The sequence below is a fragment of the Ornithorhynchus anatinus genome, chromosome X1, assembly GCF_004115215.2.
Source record: "Ornithorhynchus anatinus isolate Pmale09 chromosome X1, mOrnAna1.pri.v4, whole genome shotgun sequence".
In the NCBI taxonomy this organism is placed as follows: Eukaryota; Metazoa; Chordata; class Mammalia; order Monotremata; family Ornithorhynchidae; genus Ornithorhynchus; species Ornithorhynchus anatinus.
The window spans coordinates 54258576-54272886 of record NC_041749.1 but is presented as its reverse complement, the minus strand read 5'-3'; the positions used below and the strand labels follow the sequence as shown (position 1 = coordinate 54272886).

At 44.6% G+C, this 14311-nt stretch overlaps 1 protein-coding gene across 1 annotated transcript in view; it reads left to right on the top strand.

The window, feature by feature from the left end:
* The window catches only part of PDZRN3 (PDZ domain containing ring finger 3), a 271788-nt gene that overhangs the window by 40313 nt on the left and 217164 nt on the right, over nt 1-14311 (top strand). The gene's annotated exons all lie outside the window — the stretch shown is intronic.

Sequence of the window (14311 nt, the reverse complement as noted above, 5' to 3'; positions counted from 1 at the left end):
AAGGAATTCTAGAGAATAAATTGACCTGCATTTTTATGCAAAATCACCTTGTTTTCAAAAATACAACCATTCCTCTAAAAAAAAAAACTTCAGTAGTCTGAAAACCATAGCTTTTTCCACACAACTTTCATACAGGTTTAAGGAAATAATGCTTTTATTGAAGTTGCTAATTAAACTGAACTGTCAGTGAAGCGATAAACCCCAGGGTAGAATTTACTTCAAGCTATCTTTGGGGCAGAATGCAAATGAAAGTAATAAATGGAGGTCTTGGGAAAGGTCTGGGGTTTCTTTCTTTTTTTTTTGGTCATTTCCAGACCGGTAATCACACAAGGTTATTCATATTCGAGAGGAATTAGATGAGGTAAGTCATCTTGTAAGTGAGAAAAGGACTTGGATAGTAAAGGTAATTCTTTTATTGTTAATCAACAGTAAAATAAAATAACCAATAAAAGTAAAAAAAACCAACAACAACAACAGTAGAATGAAACTTTTGTTTAGCGTGACCTCTATGCCATGGGCTGCTGGAAATGAATTGTAAATAGCATTTTCGATCTTCCCAAGTTTTCTTTTCCTTAGGCAGAAAGTAGAGGATTTTTTTTTTTGGTCTTGTATGATTGGAAGTGAAGGAATAATTTAGTGAAATGAAAATAAAGCACCATAATTTCAAATAGACACACATTAACATCTAGGCTTAAATGTTCTAATTCAGGATATAAGGGTTACTTTCATGTTTGGTTTTGGTATCTAGAGAAGATGAAAATTCTCTAGTCTTCATTTTTCTGCATAGGTTTTGGCTAAAGGGGCAGTAATTTGTCCTCTGCTTTGCATCTGTTTGTATTTTAATTACTCAAACTTGACAGAACTATTTGAGTGTAAACTATGTCCCTTTATGAGAACATTTTTTCTATTTTACTTGGCAGTGTCCTTTTCCAAATATAGATTAAAGATGAAGCAGGTTATTATTTTTTGTATGTGATATTGATCTACTGTGTTTTTTTCCTACAGAATAGCAAGAATATTTAAGGAAAGTTAAGAAATCTTAAGTCTCTTTTCCAAGAGAATTAACTCTCAAGAATCTCTAAGCCATCTCCTTTGGTTGAACAAATAGTGATGTGTTTGAGATCAAGGTCAAATGCAGGAAGCATTATCCAGTGTTTAGCTTGAATTTTTGTTTTAAGTTTGTAGCTTTTCAAAATTTAGGCGTCTGGTGTTGAGTAGCCATCGTGATGGTAGGTGATGCCACTGTAAAAACAGTATCAGATTCTGGCCAGATTAGGTCTTTAAGAACATTGAAGTGAGTCTGTGCCACAAAGGGGCTGCTTTTTTCTTTTATTATTATACCAGAGCGAGAGAGGATGTCTTAGCCATGACAAGGAAATGCTGGCATTGGGCGTGAAAGTGCAATTGTTGATGGTTTAATGTTACAGACCACCTACGTCGAGCAGGCTGGAACTTCTGTCATCTAAAACATTAAGAAAACTAAAAAGAAATGTTGATCTCCTATAGAGTAGTATTATTATGGAGGAAGTTAAAGTATTTTTTAAGGGAAGCAGTCTCGTCTTTTTGAGTCTCTGCTTTTTGATTTAGCAGTTAAATGTAAAATAACACTGAAGCTGAGGAATCGTACCAAATTCATTGCTTTTACTATAATGTTGTAGAGGATTTTCAAATTATTTCTCACAAAGCATGGAAGTGCTCTAAAACATCCCAACTACTTTGCCAATTCCTACCTATGTACCTTTAGGATGCACATTGACAAAGTAATATTCAGAAAGTAGCATTGTTAGTTAGAAAAGTGGCTTTCTGCAAGGAAATGTGGCAAATTAGTCTTACCCACCAGACCACACAGTTTTTATGCTTCTCAGGGTGATTGAAAAAGCAGCTTGTGTATAAAGGCATATATGTCTTCCTTTGAAGAACAGCAACCTAATCAAGAGCAATTTTTCTGTATCCAATGTGAGTTTACATCTGTGTGTGGTGGGTGGATGCGGGGGAGGGAAATTCCTTAACTTTGCTGCAACACATCAGCAACACCTCGCAAGTCCTTGTGATTATTACAAAATGGAGGCCTCCAAAAACCCGAGGTAGGCCCATCAAGCAGAGAAACAGCATGACTAGTGGTGGGATGCCAAATACACAGGCACCCAAAGATATGCTGACTGGCACCAAACTAAGGACGTTTATTCATCATTAAAGAAGCTCAAAGGCCCCATATACATTGCCATGGAACCGTTCCCATCACAACAAAGAGAAGCAGCGTGGCTCAGTGGAAAGAGCACGGGCTTTGGAGTCAGAGGTCATGGGTTCGAATCCCGGCTCGGCCACTTGTCAGCTGTGTGACTTTGGGCAAGTCACTTAACTTCTCGGTGCCTCAGTTACCTCATCTGTAAAATGGGGATTAAGACTGTGAGCCCCACGTGGGACAACCTGAATGCCCTGTATCTACCCCAGCGCTTAGAACAGTGCTCGGCACATAGTAAGCGCTTAACAAATACCAACATTATTATTATTATTATTAACAAAGAGGGAATCCCACATTAAACTGTAAGATCGTTGTGGGCAAGGAATGTGTCTGTTCATTGCTGTATTGTATTCTCCCAAGCACTTAGTACAGTGCTCTGCACACAGTAAGTGCTCAATAAATATGATTGAATGAAAGAGGGCCTTAGTGGGTAGAGCATGGGCCTGGGGATCAGAAGGACCTGGGTTTTAATCCTGGCTCTGCCACTTATCTGGTGTGTCACCATAGACAAGTCACTTAATTTTTCTGTGCCTCAGTTACCTCATCTGTAAAATGGGGATTAAGACTGTGAGCCCCATGTGGGACAGGAGCTGTGCCCAACCTGATTAGTTTGTGTCTACCTCAGCACTTAGTACAGTGCCAGCACATAGTAAGTGCTTAATAAATACCAATTTTTTTTAAAAAAAGGGGGTGACAGCCAGAATCCAAAGCACCTGCAGTATGGTGCATGGTGAATGGAAAAGGGTGCCCACACAAAAGCCAAGAGGGTGGAATAAGAGATTTAAAGACAAAGTGAAGTAGAAACTCAAACAACGTGGATTGTTGGGAGACCACTGTAGCCGACAGAGCGGCCCGATGGGCAGCCATTTTGAGAGGGATTGCTCTCTTTGAACTAAAGCTTCATAAAGATAAGGATGCCAAGAGGCAGGATTGAAAACAGAGACAGTCCCTGTGTGGGACAAAAGCATCAGTTAAGGAGCCATCTTTATTAGATACAATGTGGGAATATCAGTTTTGAATTTTTTTTCCCCACCACACTTCCATTCATGGATAGCATTGTTTTCAAAAGTGAAGCACAGCTGCATTTATATAGTTCCATGGGACCATTTGGACATGAAATAATTTGCTAAGTGATATTCCAGTAGCCTGAAGGAATTAATGCATCCCCAAGTGCCATTGAGAGAGCTGTTGGAAGGATGTGGCCAATTGCGAAGCTTTTGTCTGTGCCACACAGTGTTACTTAAAAAGTAAAGTAAGTTGAACATCCCTAAATAAAGGTTGCATCAAAAATGCTGTTTGCAAATATTTCTGGGAGTTTTTGGGGGGTTTATTTTGGTAGTAAATTTTTAAAATTTAGAAACATTTGCTGGTTTTTCATGATGCATGTGGGGAAAGGAAGAAACTGAATTTAGCTGTTCACCTTGATGCAAAACCAATAAGAGATTTTATTGTTCCCATTCAATGAAAGCATGAAGCAGCGATTGTTCACTAGCCCAGAACACATTGTTAGAGACTGAGATGCAAGAAGAGACACTCAAACGGAGGTAACACACTTGCATAGGGGCATCACACCCAAGTGGAAGTGACAGAAACAGGTGGGGGAGGTACAAATATAGACAGGCACGTTCATTGGAGAGCTGAGCAGAGATGATTGGAGAAAATAAAAAAATTGTGGCTGGAGCTTTCCTCAGCTGGCTTTCAAGGTTCCAGCTGCTGCTGTCTGAAGAGCTGGTAGGCTGCCCTTCTCTACAGCCACTGAAGGCCAAGGACAGTGGTGGTAATGCAGAGAGGTGTTCGCCTGCTGCTGTAATCAGCCCATGGCATTTATTGAGCAGTGACTGTGTGTGGAGCACTGGACTAAGCACTTGGGAGAGTACAATCTCTCCTCCTCCTCGCCCTTTCGGAAACGTGGCTCTCTCCCGAAGACACGGTCTCCGCCGCCGCTCTCTCCAGCGGAGGCCTCTCCTTCTCCCACTCCCCCAGACTCACCGGTAAGGGAGGAGGCGTCGGCTTCCTCCTCTCGCCCCGATGCCGCTTCCGCACTATCCCTCCTCCCCCCTCCCTCTCCTTCCCCTCCTTCGAAGCCCATATCATTCGCCTCTACCACCCACTCCAGTTACTTGTCGCCGTCATCTACCGCCCTCCCGGTCCCACCTCCGACTTCTTCAACCACCTTGACCCCTTTCTCACCTTCCTCCTCTCCTTCTCTCTGCCCACTCTGATCCTTGGAGACTTCAACATCCATACGGATGTACCCGACGACTCCTCTGCCGCCCGCCTGCTATCCCTCCTCGACTCTGACGACCTCCTCCTCCACCATACCGCGCCCACTCACCGACTTGGTCACACCCTCGATCTCGTCATCTCCTACCGCTGCACTATCTCCTCACTCACCAACTCTGAAATCCCTCTCTCTGACCATAACCTTCTCACCTGCCTCATCTCTCACACTCCCTCCCCCTGCAAATCTTCGCTACTGCCCCACAGAGACCTCCGCTCTCTCGATCCCATCCGTCTTTCCAATAGCATCTCGCCTCACCTTGCCACCCTGTCCTCTCTTCCCACTCTCGACGATCAGGTCTCCGCTCTCAACTCCACCCTCTCTACTCATCTCGACTCTCTCGCCCCCCTTTCCCTCCGCCGCTCTCGCTCCACTAACCCACGGCCCTGGATCACCTCCTCTGTCCGCCTCCTACGCTCCTATGCTCGAGCTGCTGAGCGCTGCTGGCGAAAGTCCAAGCACCAAGCCGACCTCACACACTTCAAATTTATCCTTTCCTGCCTTAACTCTGCCCTCTCCTCCGCCAGGCAAAGCTTCTTCTCCTCCCTCATCGACACCCATGCCCGTCACCCCCGCCGATTGTTCCGGACCTTTAACTCTCTCCTTAGGCCCCCTGTTCCTCCCCCTCCCCCATCTCTCACCCCTAATGATCTGGCCACCTATTTCCTCACGAAAATCAACACGATCAGGTCTGAGCTCCCCAAAGTCACCCCTCCGCCTCTCCCCTCCCCCCACCAACCCCCTCCCCTACTTTCCCATCCTTCCCTGCAGTATCCTCAGAGGAGATCTCCTCCCTCCTCGCAAGTGCCACCCCCTCCACCTGCGCCTCGGACCCCATTCCCTCTCACCTCCTTAAAACCATCGCCCCTGCCCTCCTCCCTTCCTTAACTTCTATTTTTAACCACTCAATCTCCAAGGGCTCCTTCCCCTCTGCCTTCAAACACGCCCACGTCTCCCCCATCCTAAAAAAACCCGCTCTTGACCCCACTTCCCCCTCCAGTTATCGTCCTATCTCCCTACTACCCTTCCTTTCCAAAATCTTAGAACGAGTCGTCTACAATCGATGCCTAGAATTCCTTAACTCCCATTCTCTCCTAGACCCCCTCCTATCTGGCTTCCGTCCCCTCCACTCTACCGAGACTGCTCTCTCTAAGGTCACCCATGACCTCCTTCTTGCCAAATCCAATGGCTCCTACTCCATTCTGATCCTCCTTGACCTCTCTGCTGCCTTTGACACTGTCGACCATCCCCTCCTCCTCCATACCTTATCTCACCTTGGCTTCACGGACTCTGTCCTCTCCTGGTTCTCCTCTTACCTCTCTGGCCGATCATTCTCGGTCTCCTACGCTGGAGCCTCCTCCCCCTCCCATCCTTTAACTGTTGGAGTTCCTCAAGGGTCAGTTCTTGGCCCTCTTCTGTTCTCCATTTACACTCACTCCCTCGGTGAACTCATCCGCTCTCACGGCTTTGACTACCATCTCTACGCAGATGACACGCAGATCTACATCTCCGCCCCTGTCCTCTCCCCCTCCCTTCAGGCTCGCATCTCCTCCTGCCTCCGGGACGTCTCCACCTGGATGTCGGCCCGCCACCTAAAACTCAACATGAGCAAGACTGAGCTCCTCATCTTCCCTCCCAAGCCCGGTCCGCTCCCAGACTTCTCCATCACCGTGGATGGCACGACCATCCTTACCGTCCCGCAAGCCCGCAATCTCGGTGTCATCCTTGACTCGTCTCTCTCGTTCACCCCACACATCCTATCCGTTACCAAGACCTGCCGGTTTCACCTCTACGATATCGCCAAGATCCGCCCTTTCCTCTCCACCCAAACGGCTACCTTACTATTACGGGCTCTCGTTATATCCCGGCTAGACTACTGTGTCAGCCTTCTCTCTGACCTCCCTTCCTCCTCTCTCGCCCCGCTCCGGTCTATTCTTCACTTCACTGCCCGGCTCATCTTCCTGCAGAAACGATCTGGGCATGTCACTCCCCTTCTTAAACAACTCCAGTGGTTGCCTATCGACCTCCGCTCCAAACAAAAACTCCTCACTCTAGGCTTCAAGGCTCTCCATCACCTTGCCCCTTCCTACCTCTCCTCCCTTCTCTCTTTCTACCGCCCACCCCGCACGCTCCGCTCCTCTGCCGCCCACCTCCTCGTCGTCCCTCGGTCTCGCCTATCCCGCCGTCGACCCCTGGGTCACGTCCTCCCGCGGTCCTGGAATGCCCTTCCTCCTCACCTCCGCCAAACTGATTCTCTTTCCCTCTTCAAAACCTTACTTAAAAATCACCTCCTCCAAGAGGCCTTCCCAGACTGAGCTCCTCTTCCCCCTCTACTCCCTCTGCCATCCCCCCTTTACCTCTCCGCAGCTAAAGCCTCATTTTCCCCTTTTCCCTCTGCTCCTCCACCTCTCCCTTCCCATCCCCACAGCACTGTACCCGTCCGCTCAACTGTATATATTTTCGTTACCCTATTTATTTTGTTAATGAATTGTACATCGCCTTGATTCTATTTAGTTGCCATTGTTTTTACGAGATGTTCTTCCCCTTGACGCTGTTTAGTGCCATTGTTCTTGTCTGTCCGTCTCCCCCGATTAGACTGTAAGCCCGTCAAACGGCAGGGACTGTCTCTATCTGTTGCCGACTTGTTCATCCCAAGCGCTTAGTACAGTGCTCTGCACATAGTAAGCGCTCAATAAATACTATTGAATGAATGAATGAATACAATGCAAAGGCGTAGATAATTTACCTCCTGCTGCTTCCTCTTGGCTTCTGCTGTTTCTGCAGAGTTTTCCTGACTGTTGACTGAACAGGGAGAGTCCAAAAAAGAATGCATGAAAGGTCTGTGAAAGCACTATCTCTGGTTGCTTTTTCTCAATATGTCAAAGTTAGGGAGAGCCTGAGGCTGCAGAAAGGGCCCTGAGCAAAATATTGCTAGAATCTCTGAACCGCCTGGCCTGGAGTCCCCATTGCCACACAGGCTAAGGGCGAGTGGGCACTCAATGTCCCTGATAGCTTCCTTCCTCCCACCCAACACTATGGGAGTCTAGCTTGCCCCTCTGCCTTCTCTGCCCACAAGCAACCTGAGGTGAGAACACTGGGAAGATTACGTCAGTTTAGCACCAATGACTGCTGGGAGTGGTGAGGTACCCAATTTGTACCCTCTCTCAGTTGTAGCTTGTTTTCATGATGGTTTGTATTCAGTCATATATATTGATCACCTACTGTGTGGAGAACTCCATACAAAGCACTTGGGACAGTGCAATAAAGTGGACATGATCCCTGCCCTCAAGAAACTTACAATCTAGAGGGGAGGACAGGCAATAAAAGACAGGAGAACAAAGAAAAAGGATTTACTAGAGCTTAAGGAATATGTTATATAAGATATGTATATAAGTGCTGTGGTCTGCTGTGAATACACTAGTGCTTAGGTGGCACTGCAGTGGAGGATGCAGTGGTGGATATAGCCTGGAGAGATTAATCGGAGAAGGCTTATTGGAGGCGGTGTGATTTCGGAAGGGCTTTGAAGATGGGGGAGAACTGTAGTCTGTCAAATTTGAAGAGGTAAGGGTTTGATCAACTGATTGGCAGTGGGACAGATGAGAGTGAGACACAGTGATTGGCTCAGCTTGAGAAGAGCGAAACAAGAACTGGGGTGTGGTGAGAAATGAGTTGGTAAGTAGAGAGATGATCAGGTACCTTAAAGCTTTGGTTAAGAGTCTGGGTCGATGCTAAGAGAATAAAGATATCCTTTAGAGTTTTTTTGAGGAGTGGCGAGATGGGTGCATAAGGACGTATTAGAAAAGTGATCCAGGCAGGGTGAGGTGTGGACTGGAGATGGGAGAGACAAGATTCATGGAGAACTGTGAGGAGGTTGATGCAGTAGTCATACCAGCTTATGACAAGTGAGTGGACTAGCATGGTGGCCGTTTCAGTTGTTCCATAGTATTAATGAATGCTCACTGTGTGTAGAGTTCTGTACTAAGCTTCTGAGACGGGAGAATTAGTAGATTTAGTAGATTTGATCTTTGCTCTCAAGGAGTTTGCAACTTAGTAGGGGAGACAAATGCTACGTTAAATTACAGATAGGAGGAAGAGTATAAAGATGTACACAAGATCTGTAGGGGGGTTTTGAATACATAAGTGCTGAAGTGGCAGTTGAGGGGGTTATAATGTAATACCATAATAATTGTGGTATTTTCAAGCACTTTTCTAAGCACAAAGTTATCATGTAGGACACAGTCCCTGCCCCACATGGGGCTCACAGTCCAAGTAAGAGAGAGAACAGGGATTGAATTCCCATTTTACAGATGAGGAAGCAAAGGCACAGAGAAATATAGTGACTTTCCCAAGGTCACACTGATTAGACTGTAAGCCCGTCAATGGCAGGGACTGTCTCTATCTGTTGCCGACTTGTACATTCCAAACGCTTAGTACAGTGCTCTGCACATAGTAAGCGCTCAATAAATACTATTGAATGAATGAAGTGGTAGAGCCAGGATTGGAATCCAGGTTCTCTGACTCCCAGGTCCATGCTCTTCCCCCTAGGCCATGCTGCTCCTCTTTATATAAGGATATAAAAGTGGGGAGCTTAGAAAGCATTCAGTAAAGGTTTTCTGGAAGAAATGTGGTTTCGTTCAGGAGGAATCGGTCGGTCCTGGAAATGCTGTGAAGGAAAAACTGACAGGATAGGTGTCAGTCTGCATATGGGGGTTGAAGAAGAGGGAGGAGTCCAGGGTAATGTCATGGTTACAGGTTTCAGATATAGGGAGGGATTGTAGTTTGTGTTCTGTCAGTTGTGACTGAAAAACTAGGTGAAGTAAAGGATTTGAGAGAGAATTTATGCGCTCAGTTCTCCCCAACTGCATGTTTTGGGCAGAATTCTGTTAGGGAATGTGCTGGAGAGAATGTGATGCTATGTCAGAAGAAACAGTTGTGAGATTGGGCACATGTTGGTCAAGGTGAGCCTACTATAATGTGAGTTTTCCTTAAAATGGGGTTGGTCAAGAATGCAGTACTCATTTCCTTGGAGAATTGAGTATATTCATATATTTGTCTCTTGTATTTCTGTACTTAAACCCTCAAGCCTTAATGAGTCAGGAACTGTGTCTTTATTGAGTTTCTTGTAATTACCCCAGGGCTTACTACTATACTTTGCACATTGTACCTCTAGGCTTTGTTTGTTGTGGGCAGGGAGCGTGTCTGCTCACTCCGTTATGTCATACTCGCCCGGCGTATAATACAGTGCTCTGTCCATAGTACGCACTAAATAAGTACCATTGATTGATTGATTGAACGTGCTTAATTGTTAGGAATAAACAAATACATTGACAAGTACTTTTGCAGCGAGGAGGACCGAACCCCTAGACTGTGATGATGCAGTTTCCTGTCAGGAATGGCGGCTGGATGAGCCTCGATGTAGTTGAAATATTTTTACGTCCGTCTCCCTGATAGACTTTAAACTCTTGGACAGGGAACGTGTTACTTCTTTAAATTGTACTTTTTAAGTCTCCAGTACAGTGCCACCGTAATTAAGTGGGCATTCAGTGAATGCTACTGCTGTTACCATAACTGAAACTTCAGGATAACACCTCTCATCCCCCCAGTTATGTCCCAACGAAGTATGGAGTGCAGTGAACAGGTAGACTGGCAGGGGTGCAACACATTGTGAAGTGTGTACGTGTTCTATGTCGATGTTAGTATGCTATGGGCAGGAGTGGGCCTAGAACCCAAGTCTCCTGATTCTCAGAGCAGTGCTCCTTCCGCTGGACTGACAGCAGAACTCTCACAGACTTTAAGAAGTCTAGCAAAGAAGCGCCCTGTCAGTAAACTTCCTTCCTGCCTCACTGGCCGTCTGAACTTTCAGGCTATTTTTATGGTCTGTGAGCAAAGGAAGCTTAGGCTGGGTGAGCTTATCTGCCTAGTTAATAATAAAAAACTATTTTGTCCCAGAGGAAAATATGGAAACGTTTTTGCATATAATGTTTTGGCAAATCTAGGAATTGCCTTTGTTAAACTGTATGTTAGTTTGTCAAAATCCAACATCAGCAAGGTGCTGTTTATCTCTGTAGTTGTGCAAAACCGCCTCTAATGTTTCAGCCTTAGAACTTTCAAACCCACTGCAGTTAGAAGGAAGTTAAAGACAACCAGTGGATAAAGCATGACCTTGCTATTATTGTAGAAGCCAATTTCAATGAAGGTGGATTTAGCGTTAGCATAGATAAATGAAAATATGCCTGTGATATCCCAGAGAAATGTTTTGCTTTAAAGCAAAAAAAAGTATTTAAAAATACTTAAGGAGATTCTTAGCTGCTGTAGCGTTTTCAAAGTGTAGAAGGTTAGCGGACCCAAGGGAAGCAATGGAAAGCTGACCGATCTTTAAAATGCACAAGCTGGAGTAATACATGCATCCTGGAAATGTGAAAAACAGGTGTCTTCATGGTTACTGTGCTTTCTGTGGAGTAGCTTGTTTCCTAGCCTGTAAATGCCACTGAGTTAATTCTAGCAAAAAGGGATGAGATGATGGATTTTAACAGGTGGTTTAGGAAATCTCTCTTAGTCTCGAATGCTAATGTCAAGACAAGGGTAGTTTTTTAGACCGCAGGCACAGATAGTCCCATTCCTAAAATGAAGTACCGTCTCCAAACCTTTTTTTTAAAAAAAGTTTTGTAACTGATTCACCAGGAAAGTTTAAAATTGTATTCCACCTTGAAAAATTTTATATTTGGGGGATTTTTGTTGTTGTTTTTAATCCTGGGAGATGGAAAGGCACTTATGACAGGTGGTTTGAATTGAACTGAAGCTCAAATAAGTTGTAATTATTCCCCCTGGGTTCTGGGAGCAGCTTGGAAGCCATTCCTCTCCAAGTCCCACACTGAAAATAAAAAGTTGGCCCCATGGTGACCACTTTGTGTCCAGCAGGACGTGTCACAATGCACTAAGTAATCCCCTAGTGATCTGAAAGAGTTAATGCCCTTTCCCAAATTCCCAGTTTACTACCAAGGAGGGTAATATGACACCGATGTGACCACCCTGGGGGTTCCACTACCCAAGTGAAACCCAACTCCTGCTGGAAAAAAAAATTCCAGCTTTTTTCTTTTTTTCCTATTTTCCTTTTCTAGCAAGACTTTTTGAGGCTTGTTTTTTGGGTAAGTTGATAAAATGTTGTCTCCGATTTTTGGTGTTGCATGTTGCAGCACTACAATTGGCTCAGTGTTACAGAATTGCAGTGTAATATAATTATGGTCCTTGTTAAGCATTCACTTTGCATCAAGCACTGTTCTAAGTGCTGGGGTAGATAAGATAAGGCAGACACAGTCCCTGTTCCACATGGGGCTCTCAGTCTCAGTAGGTGGAGGTAGGATTTAATCCCCATTTTACAGATGAGGAGACCAGAGCTTAGTGAAATTAAGTTAAAAGGTATATTTGCAGTGGAGTGGAACATGTTATTAATATCTGGAAACAGCAGTCAAGACCCAGGCACTCAGCACTCCTCACTGGGTTCCTGATTTGTTTCTGCACGGGGTAACTTTAAGCATGGGAAGAATTGGGCTCACTCTTTTGTTTTTTTTTAATGTAATAGGCTGTTGTTAAATATTAAGTATATTTGCAAAAGTTTTCTAAGAGCCCCAGATGTTTGCTTTACTTAGTTTCAGAGTTTAAGATTTTCTTTACTCTTTAATGTCACTTGCCATGTTCATTTGTATCATACTTGGAGGGGGAAACAGTTTGTGGTAGCTCTCAAGTGAAGTTGTAGGTGGAAAATCCAGTTCCATTGTGCAGCAGCAGCGAAAAATGATATCGGCACTCAAGTGCCGGTTTACTGGAATACTATGCTGCTAGAAAAAAGAAACTATCAGATGAAAAAAATGATCTTCGAGCTACACGTTTTTTAGATTCTCTTTGAGGCAAAGAGCATTGGCAGGATTTAGATCAACCAGTGATGGCAGAATGGTAATTTGATACAGTTGAACTCATTTCTGTCTGAGGAGTCATAATGTGATCAATCAGTAGTATTTATTGAGTGCCTACTGAGTGTGAGTCACTGGACTAGGCGTTTTGGAGACTACGTTAGAATCAAGACATGTTCACTATCTTCAAAGAGCTCACCATCTAAAGAGGGAGACAGACAAAAGCTCTTTAAAAAGTGTGCAGAGGATATTGTAGCAAGTTGTTCTAGTATATCAGGATGAAGTAACAGAATATATAACTGAATATGTAAATAAAAATCTAAATCAAAGTATATATTTATGTGAGGATAGGAAATAAAATTTTTTTTAAATGTTAGATGCATCTTGGGTTTTGTGAGTTATGTGGGGAAGGTTTCTTGAAGAAGATAGGATTTGAGGAAGACTTTGAACATGAGAGCTGTGGTGTGGTGGATTTAGGATAGAGGGAGTTCCAGGCTGGGGGAACAATGTGAGCAAGGAGATAGAGGAAGGAAATGTCAAGAGTAAGTTTCAGTTCCAAGGTGAGCTTAGGAGGAATGCAAATAGATGAGTAGCAAAGAAAGAGAACCTATATGTAGGAGGGGAAAAGTTGGGTTAGGACCTTGAAGTCCTTTATGAGAAGGTTTTGCTTGATGCAGAAGGAAACGGGAGGCCATTTCTGAGGAGAGACATTTGCCCCATGAAGAAGATGGTTCATACAACAATATGTAGTCTGGTTTGGAGAGGGGAAGGGTGGAGGAGGAGAAACCAGTGAAAAAGCTGGTATAATAGTCTAACCACAATAGGACAAGAGCTTAAACCAGGGAAGTAGCTGCCCCAGGAAGGAGGCAGATCCAGGAAATGGTTGGGAAGAACTGGCAGGGTTCTCCTCAACCTTAGAGCTGCTTTAGACGCCATAATTATCTTGATTGCTCTCTTGGTAAATGTTCTTGTGTCGTTCTCCTTTCTTAGAGTGCAAGCTACAGGTGGGCAGGAGGGAACATGTCTCTTCATTGTTTTGTACTTCCCAAGTGCTACTACAGCACACTGCACGAACTGGATGGTTCATAAGAATCCAGAAGAAGCAGCGTGGCTCAGTGGAAAGAGCACGGGCTTGGGAGTCAGAGGTCGTGGGTTCTGACCCAGCTCTGCCACTTATCAGCTGTGTGACTTTGGGCAAGTCACTTAACTTCTCTGTGCCTCAGTTACCTCATCTGTAAAATGGGGATTAAGCCCCATGTGGGACAACCTGATTACCTTGTATCTCCCCCAGCTCTTAGAACAGTGCTTAGCACATAGTAAGCGTGTAACCAATACCATTATTATTATTAATAAATACCAACACCACTAATACAACTAGATTGAGCATGAGGCCAGAAAGGCAGTGAGGAGCCAGGGACCAATTATTTGTATTTATTGAGCTCTTACTGTGTGCAAAGCACTGTACTAAGTGCTTGGGAGAGTCCACTATAACAGAGTTGGTAGACTCATTCCCTGCCTACAACCTGCTTACACTCTAGAGGATAGCACCAAGGTAGCGGTAAAAAAGAGTGGAGGCAGTTGCATGTTGAACTCAGTATAGGAACAGGCATATGTTGCATTAGTGGAGAAGGAGAGCAGATATGGAAGCTTCATTTCTTTTTTGTTTTGTCTTTTTATTTTAGGGGTCATGGCACATTGCTTAGGGAAGTGACAATCTGCACTTTCTTTTCCCCAGGTGATGAATTGAGAGGGTGGGATGAAAGATAGCTTGGCCTTCTGTAGATTTTTTTCCAAGTTGCTTTTTGGGATTTTTCCCTGAGAAACAATTTTAATGCTACAGAAAAATACTGCAGAGAACCACACTGTCACCATCTAGTTTGC